Here is an 18,132-nt window from a genome sequence, read left to right as displayed (position 1 = left end):
AACTTAGCCTTCCGGAAATGAGCGTCCAGCAGCGACGGGCACTTAGAAAAAAATAAGAATTTACTTACCGATAATTCTATTTCTCGGAGTCCGTAGTGGATGCTGGGGTTCCTGAAAGGACCATGGGGAATAGCGGCTCCGCAGGAGACAGGGCACAAAAAGTAAAGCTTTCCGATCAGGTGGTGTGCACTGGCTCCTCCCCCTATGACCCTCCTCCAAGCCTCAGTTAGGTACTGTGCCCGGACGAGCGTACACAATAAGGGAGGAATTTTGAATCCCGGGTAAGACTCATACCAGCCACACCAATCACACCGTACAACTTGTGATCAAACCCAGTTAACAGTATGATAACAGAGGAGCCTCTGAAAGATGGCTTCCTAAACAATAACCCGAATTAGTTAACAATAACTATGTACAATTATTGCAGATAATCCGCACTTGGGATGGGCGCCCAGCATCCACTACGGACTCCGAGAAATAGAATTATCGGTAAGTAAATTCTTATTTTCTCTATCGTCCTAGTGGATGCTGGGGTTCCTGAAAGGACCATGGGGATTATACCAAAGCTCCCAAACGGGCGGGAGAGTGCGGATGACTCTGTAGCACCGAATGAGAGAACTCCAGGTCCTCCTTAGCCAGAGTATCAAATTTGTAAAATTTTACAAACGTGTTCTCCCCTGACCACGTAGCTGCTCGGCAAAGTTGTAATGCCGAGACCCCTCGGGCAGCCGCCCAAGATGAGCCCACCTTCCTTGTGGAGTGGGCCTTTACAGATTTAGGCTGTGGCAGGCCTGCCACAGAATGTGCAAGTTGGATTGTGCTACAGATCCAACGAGCAATCGTCTGCTTAGACGCAGGAGCACCCATCTTGTTGGGTGCATACAATATAAACAACGAGTCAGATTTTCTGACTCCAGCTGTCCTTGCAATATATATTTTTAATGCTCTGACAACGTCCAGTAACTTGGAGTCCTCCAAGTCACTTGTAGCCGCAGGCACTACAATAGGCTGGTTCAGATGAAATGCTGACACCACCTTAGGGAGAAAATGCGGACGAGTCCGCAGTTCTGCCCTGTCCGAATGGAAAATCAGATATGGGCTTTTGTAAGATAAAGCTGCCAGTTCTGACACTCTCCTGGCCGAAGCCAGGGCTAGTAACATGGTCACTTTCCATGTGAGATATTTTAAATCCACCTTTTTTAGTGGTTCAAACCAATGAGATTTTAGAAATTCCAAAACCACATTGAGATCCCACGGTGCCACTGGAGGCACCACAGGAGGCTGTATATGCAGCACTCCCTTAACAAAAGTCTGGACTTCAGGAACTGAAGCCAATTCTTTTTGAAAGAAAATCGACAGGGCCGAAATTTGAACCTTAATAGATCCCAATTTGAGACCCATAGACAATCCTGATTGCAGGAAATGTAGGAATCGACCCAGTTGAAATTCCTCCGTCGGAGCACTCCGATCCTCGCACCACGCAACATATCTTCGCCAAATGCGGTGATAGTGTTGCACGGTTACTTCCTTCCTTGCTTTAATCAAAGTAGGAATGACTTCTTCCGGCATGCCTTTTTCCTTTAGGATCCGGCGTTCAACCGCCATGCCGTCAAACGCAGCCGCGGTAAGTCTTGAAACAGACAGGGACCCTGCTGAAGCAAGTCCCTCCTTAGAGGTAGAGGCCACGGATCTTCCGTGATCATCTCTTGAAGTTCCGGGTACCAAGTCCTTCTTGGCCAATCCGGAACCACTAGTATCGTTCTTACGCCTCTTTGCCGTATAATTCTCAATACTTTTGGTATGAGAGGCAGAGGAGGAAACACATACACCGACTGGTACACCCAAGGCGTTACCAGCGCGTCCACAGCTATTGCCTGCGGATCTCTTGACCTGGCGCAATACCTGTCCAGTTTTTTGTTGAGGCGAGACGCCATCATGTCCACCATTGGTCTTTCCCAACGGGTTACCAGCATGTGGAAGACTTCCGGATGAAGTCCCCACTCTCCCGGGTGAAGGTCGTGTCTGCTGAGGAAGTCTGCTTCCCAGTTGTCCACTCCCGGGATGAACACTGCTGACAGTGCTATCACATGATTCTCTGCCCAGCGAAGAATCCTTGCAGCTTCTGCCATTGCACTCCTGCTTCTTGTGCCGCCCTGTCTGTTTACATGGGCGACTGCCGTGATGTTGTCCGACTGGATCAACACCGGTTTTCCTTGAAGCAGAGGTTCTGCCTGGCTTAGAGCATTGTAGATTGCTCTTAGTTCCAGAATGTTTATGTGAAGAGACGTTTCCAGGCTCGTCCACACTCCCTGGAAGTTTCTTCCTTGTGTGACTGCTCCCCAGCCTCTCAGGCTGGCGTCCGTGGTCACCAGGATCCAATCCTGTATGCCGAATCTGCGGCCCTCCAATAGATGAGCACTCTGCAACCACCACAGAAGAGATACCCTTGTCCTTGGAGACAGGGTTATCCGCTGGTGCATCTGAAGATGCGACCCTGACCATTTTGTACAGACACCTTTCCTGGTTTTAGGAGGTTCCTGACAAGCTCGGATAACTCCTTGGCTTTTTCCTCCGGGAGAAAAACCTTTTTCTGAACCGTGTCCAGAATCATCCCTAGGAACAGCAGACGAGTTGTCGGCATTAACTGGGATTTTGGAATATTCAGAATCCAGCCGTGCTGTTTTAGCACTTCTTGAGACAGTGCTAATCCCCTCTCTAGCTGTTCTCTGGACCTTGCCCTTATTAGGAGATCGTCCAAGTATGGGATAATTAATACGCCTTTTCTTCGAAGAAGAATCATCATCTCGGCCATTACCTTTGTAAAGACCCGAGGTGCCGTGGACAATCCGAACGGCAGCGTCTGAAACTGATAGTGACAGTTTTGTACAACGAACCTGAGGTACCCCTGGTGTGAGGGGTAAATTGGAACGTGGAGGTACGCATCCTTGATGTCCAAGGACACCATAAAGTCCCCTTCTTCCAGGTTCGCTATCACTGCTCTGAGTGACTCCATTTTGAACTTGAACTTCTTTATGTACAGGTTCAAGGACTTCAGATTTAGAATAGGTCTTACCGAGCCGTCCGGCTTCGGTACCACAAATAGAGTGGAATAATACCCCTTTCCCTGTTGTAGAAGAGGTACCTTGACTATCACCTGCTGAGAGTACAGCTTGTGAATGGCTTCCAAAACCGTCTCCCTTTCTGAGGGGGACGTTGGTAAAGCAGACTTCAGGAAACGGCGAGGCGGATCTGTCTCTAGTTCCAACCTGTACCCCTGAGATATTATCTGCAGGATCCAGGGATCTACCTGCGAGTGAGCCCACTGCGCGCTGAAATTCTTGAGACGACCGCCCACCGCCCCCGAGTCCGCTTGAGAAGCCCCAGCGTCATGCTGAGGCTTTTGTAGAAGCGGGGGAGGGCTTCTGTTCCTGGGAAGGAGCTGCCTGTTGCTGTCTCTTCCCCCTTCCTCTGCCTCGTGGCAGATATGAATATCCCTTTGCTCTCTTGTTTTTAAAGGAACGAAAGGGCTGCGGTTGAAAAGTCGGTGTCTTTTTCTGTTGGGGAGTAGCTTGAGGTAAAAAGGTGGATTTCCCGGCTGTAGCCGTGGCCACCAAATCTGATAGACCGACTCCAAATAACTCCTCCCCTTTATACGGCAAAACTTCCATATGCCGTTTTGAGTCCGCATCGCCTGACCACTGTCGCGTCCATAAACTTCTTCTGGCCGAAATGGACATAGCACTTACCCGTGATGCCAGTGTGCAGATATCCCTCTGTGCATCACGCATATAAAGAAATGCATCCTTTATTTGCTCTAAAGACAGTAAAACATTGTCCCTATCCAGGGTATCAATATTTTCAATCAGGGACTCTGACCAAGCTACTCCAGCACTGCACATCCAGGCTGTCGCTATAGCTGGTCGTAGTATAACACCTGTATGGGTGTATATACTTTTTTGGATATTTTCCATCCTCCTATCTGCTGGATCTTTAAGTGCGGCCGTCTCAGGAGAGGGTAACGCCACTTGTTTAGATAAGCGTGTGAGCGCCTTGTCCACCCTAGGAGGTGTTTCCCAGCGCGCCCTAACCTCTGACGGGAAAGGGTATAAAGCTAATAACTTCTTTGAAATTAGCATCTTTTTATCGGGGGCAACCCACGCTTCATCACATACATCATTTAGTTCTTCTGATTCAGGAAAAACTATAGGTAGTTTTTTCACACCCCACATAATACCCTGTTTAGTGGTACCTGTAGTATCAGCTAAATGTAACGCCTCCTTCATTGCCAAAATCATATAACGTGTGGCCCTACTGGAAAATACGGTTGATTCGTCACCGTCGCCACTGGAATCAGTGCCTGTGTCTGGGTCTGTGTCGACCGACTGAGGCAAAGGGCGTTTTACAGCCCCTGACGGTGTTTGAGGCGCCTGGACAGGCGCTAACTGATTGTCCGGCCGTCTCATGTCGTCAAACGACTGCTTTAGCGTGTTGACACTATCCCGTAATTCCATAAATAAAGGCATCCATTCTGGTGTCGACCCCCTAGGAGGTGACATCCCCATATTTGGCAATTGCTCCGCCTCCACACCAATATCGTCCTCATACATGTCGACACACACGTACCGACACACAGCAGACACACAGGGAATGCTCTTAACGAAGACAGGACCCCACTAGCCCTTTGGGGAGACAGAGGGAGAGTTTGCCAGCACACACCAAAAGCGCTATATATGACAGGGATAGCCTTATAATAAGTGCTCGCTGTATAGCTGCTTTTATAATATAATTTTTGCCACTATTTTGCCCCCCCTCTCTTGTTTTACCCTGTTTCTGTAGTGCAGTGCAGGGGAGAGACCTGGGAGCCGTCCTGACCAGCGGAGCTGTGTAAGGAAAATGGCGCTGTGTGCTGAGGAGATAGGCCCCGCCCCTTTTCCGGCGGGCTCGTCTCCCGCTCTTTAGTGTATTCTGGCAGGGGTTAAATATCTCCATATAGCCCCCGGAGGCTATATGTGAGGTATTTTTTAGCCAAATAGGTTTTCATTTGCCTCCCAGGGCGCTCCCCTCCCAGCGCCCTGCACCCTCAGTGACTGCCGTGTGAAGTGTGCTGAGAGGAAAATGGCGCACAGCTGCAGTGCTGTGCGCTACCTTTAGAAGACTGAGGAGTCTTCTGCCGCCGATTCTGGACCTCTTCATGTTTCAGCATCTGCAAGGGGGCCGGCGGCGAGGCTCCGGTGACCATCCAGGCTGTACCTGTGATCGTCCCTCTGGAGCTGATGTCCAGTAGCCAAGAAGCCAATCCATCCTGCACGCAGGTGAGTTCACTTCTTCTCCCCTAAGTCCCTCGTTGCAGTGATCCTGTTGCCAGCAGGACTCACTGTAAAATAAAAAACCTAAGCTAAACTTTCTCTAAGCAGCTCTTTAGGAGAGCCACCTAGATTGCACCCTTCTCGGCCGGGCACAAAAATCTAACTGAGGCTTGGAGGAGGGTCATAGGGGGAGGAGCCAGTGCACACCACCTGATCGGAAAGCTTTACTTTTTGTGCCCTGTCTCCTGCGGAGCCGCTATTCCCCATGGTCCTTTCAGGAACCCCAGCATCCACTAGGACGATAGAGAAATAAGATTTTACTCACCGGTAAATCTATTTCTCGTAGTCTGTAGTGGATGCTGGGACTCCGTAAGGACCATGGGGATTAGCGGCTCCGCAGGAGACTGGGCACAACTAAAGAAAGCTTTAGGACTACCTGGTGTGCACTGGCTCCTCCCACTAAGACCTTCCTCCAGACCTCAGTTAGGATACTGTGCCCGGAAGAGCTGACACAATAAGGAAGGATTTTGAATCCCGGGTAAGACTCATACCAGCCACACCAATCACACCCTATAACTCGTGATACTATACCCAGTTAACAGTATGAAATATAACTGAGCCTCTCAACAGATGGCTCAACAATAACCCTCTAGTTAGGCAATAATTATAAACAAGTATTGCAGACAATCCGCACTTGGGATGGGCGCCCAGCATCCACTACGGACTACGAGAAATAGATTTACCGGTGAGTAAAATCTTATTTTCTCTGACGTCCTAAGTGGATGCTGGGACTCCGTAAGGACCATGGGGATTATACCAAAGCTCCCAAACGGGCGGGAGAGTGCGGATGACTCTGCAGCACCGAATGAGCAAACTCTAGGTCCTCCTCAGCCAGGGTATCAAACTTGTAGACTCTTACAAAAATGTTTTAACCCGACCAAGTAACAGCTCGGCAAAGTTGTAAAGCCGAGACCCCTCGGGCAGCTGCCCAAGAAGAGCCCACTTTCCTCGTGGAATGGGCTTTTACAGATTTAGGGTGCGGCAGTCCAGCCGCAGAATGTGCAAGTTGAATCGTGCCACAGATCCAGCGAGCAATCGTCTGCTTAGAAGCAGGAGCACCCAGCTTGTTGGGTGCATACAGGAGAAACAGCTGTCCTGGAAACATATACTTTTCAGGGCCCTGACTACGTCCAGTAACTTGGAATCCTCCAAGTCCCAAGTAGCCGCAGGCACCACAATAGGTTGGTTCACATGAAAAACTGATACCACCTTAGGAAGGAATTGGGAACGAGTCCTCAATTCCGCCTTATCCATATAAAATACAGATAAGGCTTTTGTAAGACAAAGCCGCCAATTCTGATACACGCCTGGCCGACACCAAGGCCCACAGAATGACCACTTTCCACGTGAGGTATTATAGCTCCACGGATTTAAGTGGCTCAATCCAATGCGACTTCAGGAAATCCAACGGTGCCACTGGAGGCACAAACGGGGGCTGACTATGCAGCACTCCCTTAACAAAAGTCTGAACTTCAGGCAGTGAAGCCAGTTCATTTTTGGAAGAAAATCGATAGAGCCGAAATCTGGACCTTAATGGAACCCAATTTTAGGCCCATAGTCACCTCTGACTGTAGGAAGTGCAGAAATCGACCTAGCTGAAATTTCTCCTTTGGGGCCTTCCTGGCCTTACAGTACGCAACATATTTCCGCCATATGCGGTGATAATGGTTTGCGTTCACTTCTTTCCTAGCTTTAAATAGCGTAGGGATAACTTCCTCCGGAATTCCCTTTTCTTTCAGGATCCGGCGTTCAACCGCCATGACGTCAACGCAGCAGCGGTACGTCTTGGAACAGACAGGCCCCCTGCTGCAGCAGGTCCTGTCTGAGCGGCAGAGACCATGGGTCCTCTGAGATCATTTCTTGGAGTTCTGGTTACCAAGCTCTTCTTGGCCAACCCGGAACAATGAGTATAGTTCTTACTCCTCTCCTTCTTATTATTCTCATTACCCTGGGTAAGAGAGGCAGAGAAGGGAACACATACACCGACTGGTACACCCATGGTGTTACCAGAGCGTCCACAGCTATCGCCTGAGGGTCCTTGACCTGGCGCAATATCTTTGTAACTTTTAGTTGAGGCGGGACGCCATCATGTCCACCTGTGGCCTTTCCCAACGGTGTACAATCATTTGGAAGACTTCTGGATGAAGTCCCCACTCTCCCGGGTGGAGGTTGTGTCTTCTGAGAAAGTCTGCTTCTCAGTTGTCCACTCCGGGAATGAACACTGCTGACAGTGCTAACACATGATTTTCCGCCCATCGGAGAATCCTTGTGGCTTCTGCCATCGCCATCCTGCTTCTTGTGCCGCCCTGTCGGTTTACATGAGCGACCGCCGTGATGTTGTCTGACTGGATCAGCACCGGCCGGTGTTGAAGCAGGGGTCTAGCCTGACTTAGGGCATTGTAAATGGCCCTCAGTTCCAGAATATTTATGTGTAGGGAAGTCTCCTGACTTTTCCATAGCCTTGGAAGTTCCTTCCCTGTGTGACTGCCCCCCAGCCTCGAAGGCTGGCATCCGTGGTCACCAGGACCCAGTCCTGTATACCGAATCTTGCGGCCCCCTAGAAGATGAGCACTCTGCAGTCACCACAACAGCGACACCCTGACCCTTGGAGACAGGGTTACGATACATCTGAAGATGCGACCCGGACCACTTGTCCAACAGATCCCACTGGAAAATCCTTGCATGGGACCTGGCGAATGGAATTTCTTCGTAAGAAGCTACCATCTTTCCCAGGGCTCGCGTGCATTGATGCACCGACACCTGTATACGTATTAGGAGGTCTCTGTCTAGAGACAACAACTCTTTGGACTTCTCCTCCGGGAGAAACCCTTTTTATCCTGTTCTGTGTCCAGAACCATACCCAGGAACAGTAGACGCGTCGTAGGAACCAGCAGCGACTTTGGAATATTCAGAATCCAGCCGTGCTGTTTTAGCACTTCCCGAGATAGTGCTACTCCGACTAACAACTGCTCCCTGGACCTCGCCTTTATAAGGAGATCGTCCAAGTACGGGATAATTATTTCGGCCATTACCTTGGTAAATACCTCGGTGCCGGGGACAGACCAACGGCAACGTCTGGAATTGGTAATGACAATCCTGTACCACAATATTGAGGTACTCCTGGTGAAGAGGGTAAATAGGGACATGCAGGTAATCATCCTTGATGTCCAGTGATACCATGAAATTCTCCAGGCTTGCAATAATCGCCCTGAGCGATTCCATTTTGAACTTGAACCTTCGTATATAAGTGTTCAAAGCTTTCAATTTTAGAATGGGTCTCACCGAACCGTCTGGTTTCGGTACCACAACATTTTGGAATAGTAACCCCGGCCTTGTTGAAGGAGGGGTACCTTGATTTCACCTGCTGGAAGTACAGCTTGTGAATTGCCGCCAGTACTACCTTTCTCCGAGGGCAGCCAGCATCCATGTGCCTTTTACAGGCAGCATCACCTGTCCACTGCCGGGTTTCTAATACCCTCCTGGCAGAATGGACATTGCATTAATTCTGGATGCCAGCCGGCAAATATCCCTCTGTGCATCCTTTATATATAAGACAACGTCTTAAATATGCTCAATGTTAGCAAAATATTATCCCTGTCTTAGCGAATTAATATTATCTGACAGGGTATCAGACCACGCTGCAGCTGCACTATTTATGCTGAGGCAATTGTAGGTCTCAGTATATAACCTGAGTGTGTAAATACAGACTTCAGGATCGCCTCCTGCTTTTTATCAGAAGGTTCCTTCAAGGTGGCCGTATCCTAAGACGGCAGTGCCACCTTTTGACAAACGTGTGAGCGCCTTATCCACCCTAAGGGATATCTCCCAACGTGACCCATCCTCTGGCGGGAAAGGGTACGCCATCAGTAACTTTGTAGAAATTACCAGTTTCTTATCGGGGGAAACCACGCTTCTTTACACACTTCATTCATTCATCTGATGGGGGAACAAAACACTGGCTGCTTTTTCTCCCCAAAAATAAAACCCCTTTTATGTGGTACTTGGGTTCATGTCAGAAAATGCGTAACACATTTTTCATTGCCGAGATCATGTAACGGATGTTCCTAGTGGATTGTGTATATGTCTCAACCTCGTCGACACTGGAGTCAGACTCCGTGTCGACATCTGTGTCTGCCATCTGAGGTAACGGGCGTTTTTTGAGCCCCTGATGGCCTTTGAGACGCCTGGGCAGGCGCGGGCTGAGAAGCCGGCTGTCCCACAGCTGTTACGTCATCCAGCCTTTTATGTAAGGAGTTGACACTGTCGGTTAATACCTTCCACCTATCCATCCACTCAGGTGTCGGCCCCACAGGGGGCGACATCCCATTTATCGGCCTCTGCTCCGCCTCCACGTAACCTTCCTCATCCAACATGTCGACACAGCCGTACCGACACACCGCACACACACACAGGGAATGCTATGACTGAGGACAGGACCCCACAAAGTCCTTTGGGGAGACAGAGAGAGAGTATGCCAGCACACACCAGAGCGCTATATAATGCAGGGATTAACACTATAACTGAGTGATTTTTCCCCAAATAGCTGCTTGTATACATATATTGCGCCTAAATTTAGTGCCCCCCCTCTCTTTTTAACCCTTTGAGCCTCAAAACTACAGGGGAGAGCCTGGGGAGCTGTCTTCCAGCTGCACTGTGAAGAGAAAAAGGCGCCAGTGTGCGCCCCTTTTTCGGCGGACTTTCTCCCGCTTTTTCTGGAATACTGGCAGGGGTAATTTTACATCTATATAGCCTCTAGGACTATATATGATGTAGATTTGCCAGCCAAGGTGTCATATATTGCCCTCAGGGCGCCCCCCCCCAGCGCCCTGCACCCATCAGTGACCGGAGTGTGAGGTGTACATGAGGAGCAATGGCGCACAGCTGCAGTGCTGTGCGCTACCTTGGTGAAGACCGAAGTCTTCTGCCTCCGATTTTCCGGACTCTTCATGCTTCTGGCTCTGTAAGGGGGACGGCGGCGCGGCTCCGGGAACGAACACCAAGGTCGGGTCCTGCGGTCGATCCCTCTGGAGCTAATAGTGTCCAGTAGCCTAAGAAGCCCAAACTACCACCTGTTAGGTAGGTTCGCTTCTTCTCCCCTTAGTCCCTCGCTGCAGTGAGTCTGTTGCCAGCAGATCTCACTGTAAAATAAAAAACCTAAATATACTTTCTTTCTAGGAGCTCAGGAGAGCCCCTAGTGTGCATCCAGCTCAGCCGGGCACAAGAATCTAACGGAGGTCTGGAGGAGGGTCTTCGTGGGAGGAGCCAGTGCACACCAGGTAGTCCTAAAGCTTTGTTTAGTTGTGCCCAGTCTCCTGCGGAGCCGCTAATCCCCATGGTCCTTACGGAGTCCCAGCATCCACTTAGGACGTCAGAGAAACGGAAGAACCCAGGTAGTGCATGGCACATTGGTCACACCAACCAATCCTGCTACCTTGCTACACTGACCAATGTAGCACCAAGATATTAATCCAAAATAGATTAAACACAGAATTTGACGGAAGAGAAGAACCAGTAGGGTCAGGGTTCAGTTTAAGGGTAAGGGTTGGGGTGGTGGGATTAATTATGAGGGTTAAGGGTATTAGTGTTAGGGTTTAAGATTAAGGGTGAGGATTATGGTATTAAGGTGAAAGTTATCCTGTTGCATCTTAAAAAATAAGCACTACGGGGGCAAGTCAATTGTTTTAGGTGTCTCTTTCCCATCTAAACGGGACTGTTTAGGCACCCAAACAATTGTCAATATTCATTGTGTTTGGGCGCACATGCATATTGCAACCAAATACAGGGTTTAGCCACATAAAACGGCTAAACCCGCCTGAAGTCCTGCTTTGGGACGTCCAATCTACTGTTTGGACGCCCAAAGTGCTGACTTTACACACATTCTATCTTGCTCCTCAGGAGGCTGAGAGAAAAAAATAGTCTTCTGTGGCTGTTGGGTGCGCGCACGGCAGAACAACCGAATTGCTGCCATCAGGCGCCATCTAGTGGCGGCTGCAAATAAAAAACAATTGATTTCCCCCCTGTATTTAGTTACCATAGCATTAACCACTTAACTGCCATGGTCAGATCACATGTGAACGCGCTGCCCCACTGTGTCCATTAGTTTTTGACAAGTTGATCCGTTCTGCAGATCCATCCTATAGATTGTAAGCCTGCGAGCAAGGCCTTCCAACCTCTGTGACTGTTTGTTATTACCCACTTTTGTTTTATCATTGTGTACAATTGTAAAGCGCAACGGTATTTGCTGAGCTATACAAGTAACGGTTAATAAATAATATAAATTAAAAATAAGAATTTACTCACCGGTAATTCTATTTCTCGTAGTCCGTAGTGGATGCTGGGAACTCTGTAAGGACCATGGGGAATAGCGGGCTCCGAAGGAGGCTGGGCACTCTAGAAAGATTTATGACTACCTGGTGTGCACTGGCTCCTTCCACTATGACCCTCCTCCAAGCCTCAGTTAGGACACCGTGCCCGGACGAGCAGACATAATAAGGAAGGATTTAGAATCCAGGGTAAGACTCTTACCAGCCACACCAATCACACCGTACAACTCGTGATACTATATCCAGTTTGACAGTATGAAAACAACTGTGCCTCTCAACAGATTGCTCAACAATAACCCTTTAGTTAACAATAACTATTTACAAGTATTGCAGACAATCCGCACTTGGGATGGGCGCCCAGCATCCACTACGGACTACGAGAAATAGAATTACCGGTGAGTAAATTCTTATTTTCTCTGACGTCCTAGTGGATGCTGGGAACTCCGTAAGGACCATGGGGATTATACCAAAGCTCCCAAACGGGCGGGAGAGTGCGGATGACTCTGCAGCACCGAATGAGAGAACTCCAGGTCCTCCTCAGCCAGGGTATCAAATTTGTAGAATATTGCAAACGTGTTTGCCCCTGACCAAGTAGCTGCTCGGCAAAGTTGTAAAGCCGAGACCCCTCGGGCAGCCGCCCAAGATGAGCCCACCTTCCTTGTGGAATGGGCATTCACAGACTTTGGCTGTGGCAGGCCTGCCACAGAATGTGCAAGCTGAATTGTACTACAAATCCAGCGAGCAATAGACTGCTTAGAAGCAGGAGCACCCAGCTTGTTGGGTGCATACAGGATAAACAGCGAGTCAGATTTTCTGACTCCAGCCGTCCTGGAAACATATTTTCAGGGCCCTGACAACGTCTAGCAACTTGGAGTCCTCCAAATCCTTAGTAGCCGCAGGCACCACAATAGGCTGGTTCAGGTGAAACGCTGACACCACCTTAGGGAGAAATTGGGGACGAGTCCTCAATTCCGCCCTATCCATATGGAAAATCAGATAAGGGCTTTTACATGATAAAGCCGCCAATTCTGACACTCGCCTGGCTGAAGCCAAGGCCAATAACATGACCACTTTCCACGTGAGATATTTCAGATCCACGGTTTTTAGTGGCTCAAACCAATGTGATTTTAAGAAGCTCAACATCACGTTGAGATCCCAAGGTGCCACAGGAGGCACAAATGGGGGCTGAATATGCAGCACTCCTTTCACAAATGTCTGAACTTCAGGTACTGAAGCTAGTTCTTTTTGAAAGAAAATCGACAGAGCCGAGATCTGTACTTTAATGGAGCCTAGTTTTAGGCCCATATTCACTCCTGCTTGCAGGAAATGCAGAAATCGACCTAGTTGAAATTCCTCTGTTGGGGCCTTTTTGGCCTCGCACCATGCAACATATTTCCGCCATATGCGGTGATAATGCTTTGCCGTAACATCTTTCCTGGCCTTAATAAGCGTAGGAATGACTTCTTCCGGAATACCCTTTTCCTTTAGGATCCGGTGTTCAACCGCCATGCCGTCAAACGCAGCCACGGTAAGTCTTGGAACAGACAGGGCCCCTGCTGTAGCAGGTCCTGTCTGAGCGGTAGAGGCCACGGGTCCTCTGAGAGCATCTCTTGAAGTTCCGGGTACCACGCTCGTCTTGGCCAATCCGGAACCACGAGAATGGCGTTTACTCCTCTCTTTCTTATTATTCTCAATACCTTTGGTATGAGAGGCAGAGGAGGGAACACATAAACCGACTGGTACACCCACGGTGTCACTAGAGCGTCCACAGCTACCGCCTGAGGGTCCCTTGACCTGGCGCAATATCTTTTTAACTTTTTGTTGAGGCGGGACGCCATCATGTCCACCTGTGGTTTTTCCCAACGGTTTACCAGCATCTGAAAGACTTCTGGATGAAGTCCCCACTCTCCCGGGTGGAGGTCGTGTCTGCTGAGGAAGTCTGCTTCCCAGTTGTCCACTCCCGGAATGAACACTGCTGACAGTGATTCTCCGCCCATCTGAGAATTTGTGGCTTCTGCCATCGCCATCCTGCTTCTTGTGCCGCCCTGTCGATTTACATGGGCGACTGCCGTGATGTTGTCTGACTGGATCAGTACCGGCTGGTGTAGAAGCAGGGATTTTGCTTGACTTAGGGCATTGTAGATGGCCCTTAGTTCCAGAATATTTATGTGAAGGGAAGTCTCCTGACTCGACCATAGTCCTTGGAAGCTTCTTCCCTGTGTGACTGCCCCCCAGCCTCGAAGGCTGGCATCCGTGGTCACCAGGACCCAGTCCTGTATGCCGAATCTGCGGCCCTCTAGAAGATGGGCACTCTGCAGCCACCACAGTAGAGACACCCTGGTTCTTGGAGACAGGGTTATCAAGCGATGCATCTGAAGATGCGATCCGGACCACTGGTCCAACAGGTCCCACTGAAAGATTCTGGCATGGAACCTGCCGAAGGGAATTGCTTCGTAAGAAGCCACCATCTTTCCCAGGACCCGCGTGCAGCGATGCACTGATACCTGTTTTGGTTTCAGGAGGTCTCTGACTAGAGATGACAACTCCCTGGCTTTCTCCTCCGGGAGAAACACTTTCTTCTGGACTGTATCCAGAATCATACCCAGGAACAGTAGCCGTGTCGTCGGAACCAGCTGTGACTTTGGGATATTCAGAATCCAGCCGTGCTGGTGCAGCACCTCCTGAGATAGTGCTACTCCCACCAACAACTGTTCCTTGGACCTCGCTTTTATTAGGAGATCGTCCAAGTACGGGATAATTAAAACACCCTTTCTTCGAAGGAGTATCATCATTTCCGCCATAACCTTGGTGAATACCCTCGGTGCCGTGGACAGTCCAAACGGCAGCGTCTGGAATTGGTAATGGCAATCCTGTACCACAAATCTGAGGTACTCCTGGTGAGGATGGTAAATGGGGACATGCAAGTAAGCATCCTTGATGTCCAGGGATACCATGTAATCCCCCTCGTCCAGGCTTGCAATAACCGCCCTGAGCGATTCCATCTTGAACTTGAATTTCTTTATGTACGTGTTCAAGGATTTCAAATTTAGAATGGGTCTCACCGAACCGTCCGGTTTCGGTACCACAAATAGTGTGGAATAATAACCCCGGCCTTGTTGAAGTAGGGGTACCTTGATTATCACCTGCTGGGAATACAGCTTGTGAATTGCCGCTAGCACCGCCTCCCTGTCTGAGGGAGCAATCGGCAAGGCAGATTTTAGGAACCGGTGGGGTGGGGACGCCTCGAATTCCAGCTTGTACCCCTGAGATACTATTTGCAGGATCCAGGGATCCACCTGTGAGCGAACCCACTGATCGCTGAAATTTTTGAGGCGACCCCCCACCGTACCAGGCTCCGCCTGTGGAGCCCCACCGTCATGCGGCGGACTTGGACGAAGAAGCGGGGGAGGACTTTTGCTCCTGGGAACCTGCTGTTTGTTGCAGCCTTTTTCCCCTACCTCTGCCTCTGGACAGAAAGGACCCGCCTTTTCCACGCCTGTTTTTCTGGGTCCGAAAGGACTGTACCTGATAAAACGGCGCCTTCTTAGGCTGTGAGGGGACATGGGGTAAAAATGCTGACTTCCCAGACGTTGCTGTGGAAACTAGGTCCGAGAGACCATCTCCAAATAATTCCTCACCCTTATATGGTAACACTTCCATGTGCTTTTTTGAATCTGCATCTCCTGTCCACTGGCGAGTCCATAAGCCTCTCCTAGCAGAAATGGACAATGCACTTACTTTAGATGCCAGTCGGCAGATTTCCCTTTGTGCATCTCTCATATATAAGACTGAGTCTTTTATATGGTCTATGGTTAACAGGATCGTGTCTCTGTCTAATGTGTCAATATTTTCTGACAGTTTATCTGACCACGCAGCGGCAGCACTGCACATCCAAGCTGACGCAATAGCTGGCCTAAGTATAATGCCTGTGTGTGTATATACAGACTTCAGGATCGCCTCCTGCTTTCTATCAGCAGGTTCCTTGAGGGCGGCCGTATCCGGAGACGGTAGTGCCACCTTTTTAGACAAATGTGTGAGCGCTTTATCCACCCTAGGAGGTGTTTCCCAACGTGACCTATCCTCTGGCGGGAAAGGGAACGCCATTAGTACCTTCTTAGGAATTTACCAATTTTTTATCAGGGAAAGCCCACGCTTCTTCACACACTTCATTTAATTCCTCTGACGGGGGAAAAAATAAGAATTTACTTACCGATAATTCTATTTCTCGGAGTCCGTAGTGGATGCTGGGGTTCCTGAAAGGACCATGGGGAATAGCGGCTCCGCAGGAGACAGGGCACAAAAAAGTAAAGCTTTACTAGGTCAGGTGGTGTGCACTGGCTCCTCCCCCTATGACCCTCCTCCAGACTCCAGTTAGGTACTGTGCCCGGACGAGCATACACAATAAGGGAGGCATTTTGAATCCCGGGTAAGACTCATACCAGCCACACCAATCACACCGTACAACTTGTGATCTAAACCCAGTTAACAGTATGACAACAGAAAGGGCCTCTTAAAGATGGCTCCTTAACAATAACCCGAATTAGTTAACAATAACTATGTACAAGTATTGCAGATAATCCGCACTTGGGATGGGCGCCCAGCATCCACTACGGACTCCGAGAAATAGAATTATCGGTAAGTAAATTCTTATTTTCTCTATCGTCCTAAGTGGATGCTGGGGTTCCTGAAAGGACCATGGGGATTATACCAAAGCTCCCAAACGGGCGGGAGAGTGCGGATGACTCTGCAGCACCGAATGAGAGAACTCCAGGTCCTCCTTTGCCAGGGTATCAAATTTGTAAAATTTTACAAACGTGTTCTCCCCCGACCACGTAGCTGCTCGGCAGAGTTGTAATGCCGAGACCCCTCGGGCAGCCGCCCAAGATGAGCCCACCTTCCTTGTGGAGTGGGCTTTTACAGTTTTAGGCTGTGGCAGGCCTGCCACAGAATGTGCAAGTTGAATTGTGTTACAAATCCAACGAGCAATCGACTGCTTAGAAGCAGGTGCGCCCAACTTGTTGGGTGCATACAATATAAACAGCGAGTCAGATTTTCTGACTCCAGCCGTCCTTGCAATGTATATTTTTAAGGCTCTGACAACGTCCAACAACTTGGAGTCCTCCAAGTCGCTAGTGGCCGCAGGCACCACAATAGGTTGGTTCAGATGAAATGCTGATACCACTTTAGGGAGAAAATGCGGACGAGTCCGCAGTTCTGCCCTATCCGAATGGAAGATTAGATAAGGACTTTTATAAGATAAAGCCGCCAATTCAGATACTCTCCTGGCAGAGGCCAGGGCTAGTAACATAGTCACTTTCAATGTGAGATATTTCAAATCCACCTTTTTCAATGGTTCAAACCAATGGGATTTGAGGAAATCTAAAACTACATTTAGATCCCACGGTGCCACCGGAGGCACCACAGGAGGCTGTATATGCAGTACTCCCTTGACAAAAGTCTGGACCTCAGGGACAGAGGCCAATTCTTTTTGGAAGAATATTGACAGGGCCGAAATTTGAACCTTAATGGATCCCAATTTGAGACCCATAGATAATCCTGATTGCAGGAAATGTAGGAAACGACCCAGTTGGAATTCCTCCGTCGGAACCCTCCGATCCTCGCACCACGCTACATATTTTCGCCAAATGCGGTGATAATGTTTCACGGTGACTTCCTTCCGTGCCTTAATCAAGGTAGGAATGACTTCTTCTGGAATGCCTTTCCCTTTTAGGATCTGGCGTTCAACCGCCATGCCGTCAAACGCAGCCGCGGTAAGTCTTGAAAAAGACAGGGACCCTGCTGTAGCAGGTCCCTTCTCAGAGGTAGAGGCCACGGTTCGTCCGTGAGCATCTCTTGAAGTTCCGGATACCAAGTCCTTCTCGGCCAATCCGGAACCACTAGTATTGTTCTTACTCTTCTTTGCCGTATGATCTTCAATACCTTTGGTATGAGCGGCAGAGGAGGAAACACATACACTGACTGGTACACCCAAGGAGTTACCAGTGCGTCCACAGCTATTGCCTGTGGATCTCTTGACCTGGCGCAATATTTGTCCAGTTTCTTGTTGAGGCGAGACGCCATCATGTCTACAATTGGTCTTTCCCAACGGTCTATTAACATGTTGAAGACTTCTGGATGTAGACCCCACTCTCCCGGATGAAGATCGTGTCTGCTGAGGAAGTCTGCTTCCCAGTTGTCCACGCCCGGGATGAACACTGCTGACAGTGCTATCACGTGATTCTCCGCCCAGCGAAGAATCTTGGCAGCTTCTGCCATTGCACTCCTGCTTCTTGTGCCGCCCTGCCTGTTTACATGGGCGACCGCCGTGATGTTGTCCGACTGAATCAACACCGGCTTTCCTTGCAGGAGAAGTTCCGCCTGGCTTAGAGCATTGTAGATTGCTCTTAGTTCCAGAATGTTTATGTGAAGAGACTTTTCCAGAC

General features: G+C 49.4%; 1 protein-coding gene across 4 annotated transcripts in view; it reads right to left on the bottom strand.

The window, feature by feature from the left end:
- The window catches only part of CREBBP (CREB binding protein), a 108,447-nt gene that overhangs the window by 21,401 nt on the left and 68,914 nt on the right, over positions 1-18,132 (bottom strand). The window lies entirely within an intron of this gene.

This window comes from Pseudophryne corroboree, chromosome 7 (assembly GCF_028390025.1).
Source record: "Pseudophryne corroboree isolate aPseCor3 chromosome 7, aPseCor3.hap2, whole genome shotgun sequence".
Classification (NCBI taxonomy): domain Eukaryota; kingdom Metazoa; phylum Chordata; class Amphibia; order Anura; family Myobatrachidae; genus Pseudophryne; species Pseudophryne corroboree.
This window is presented reverse-complemented; position numbering and strand designations above follow the sequence as displayed.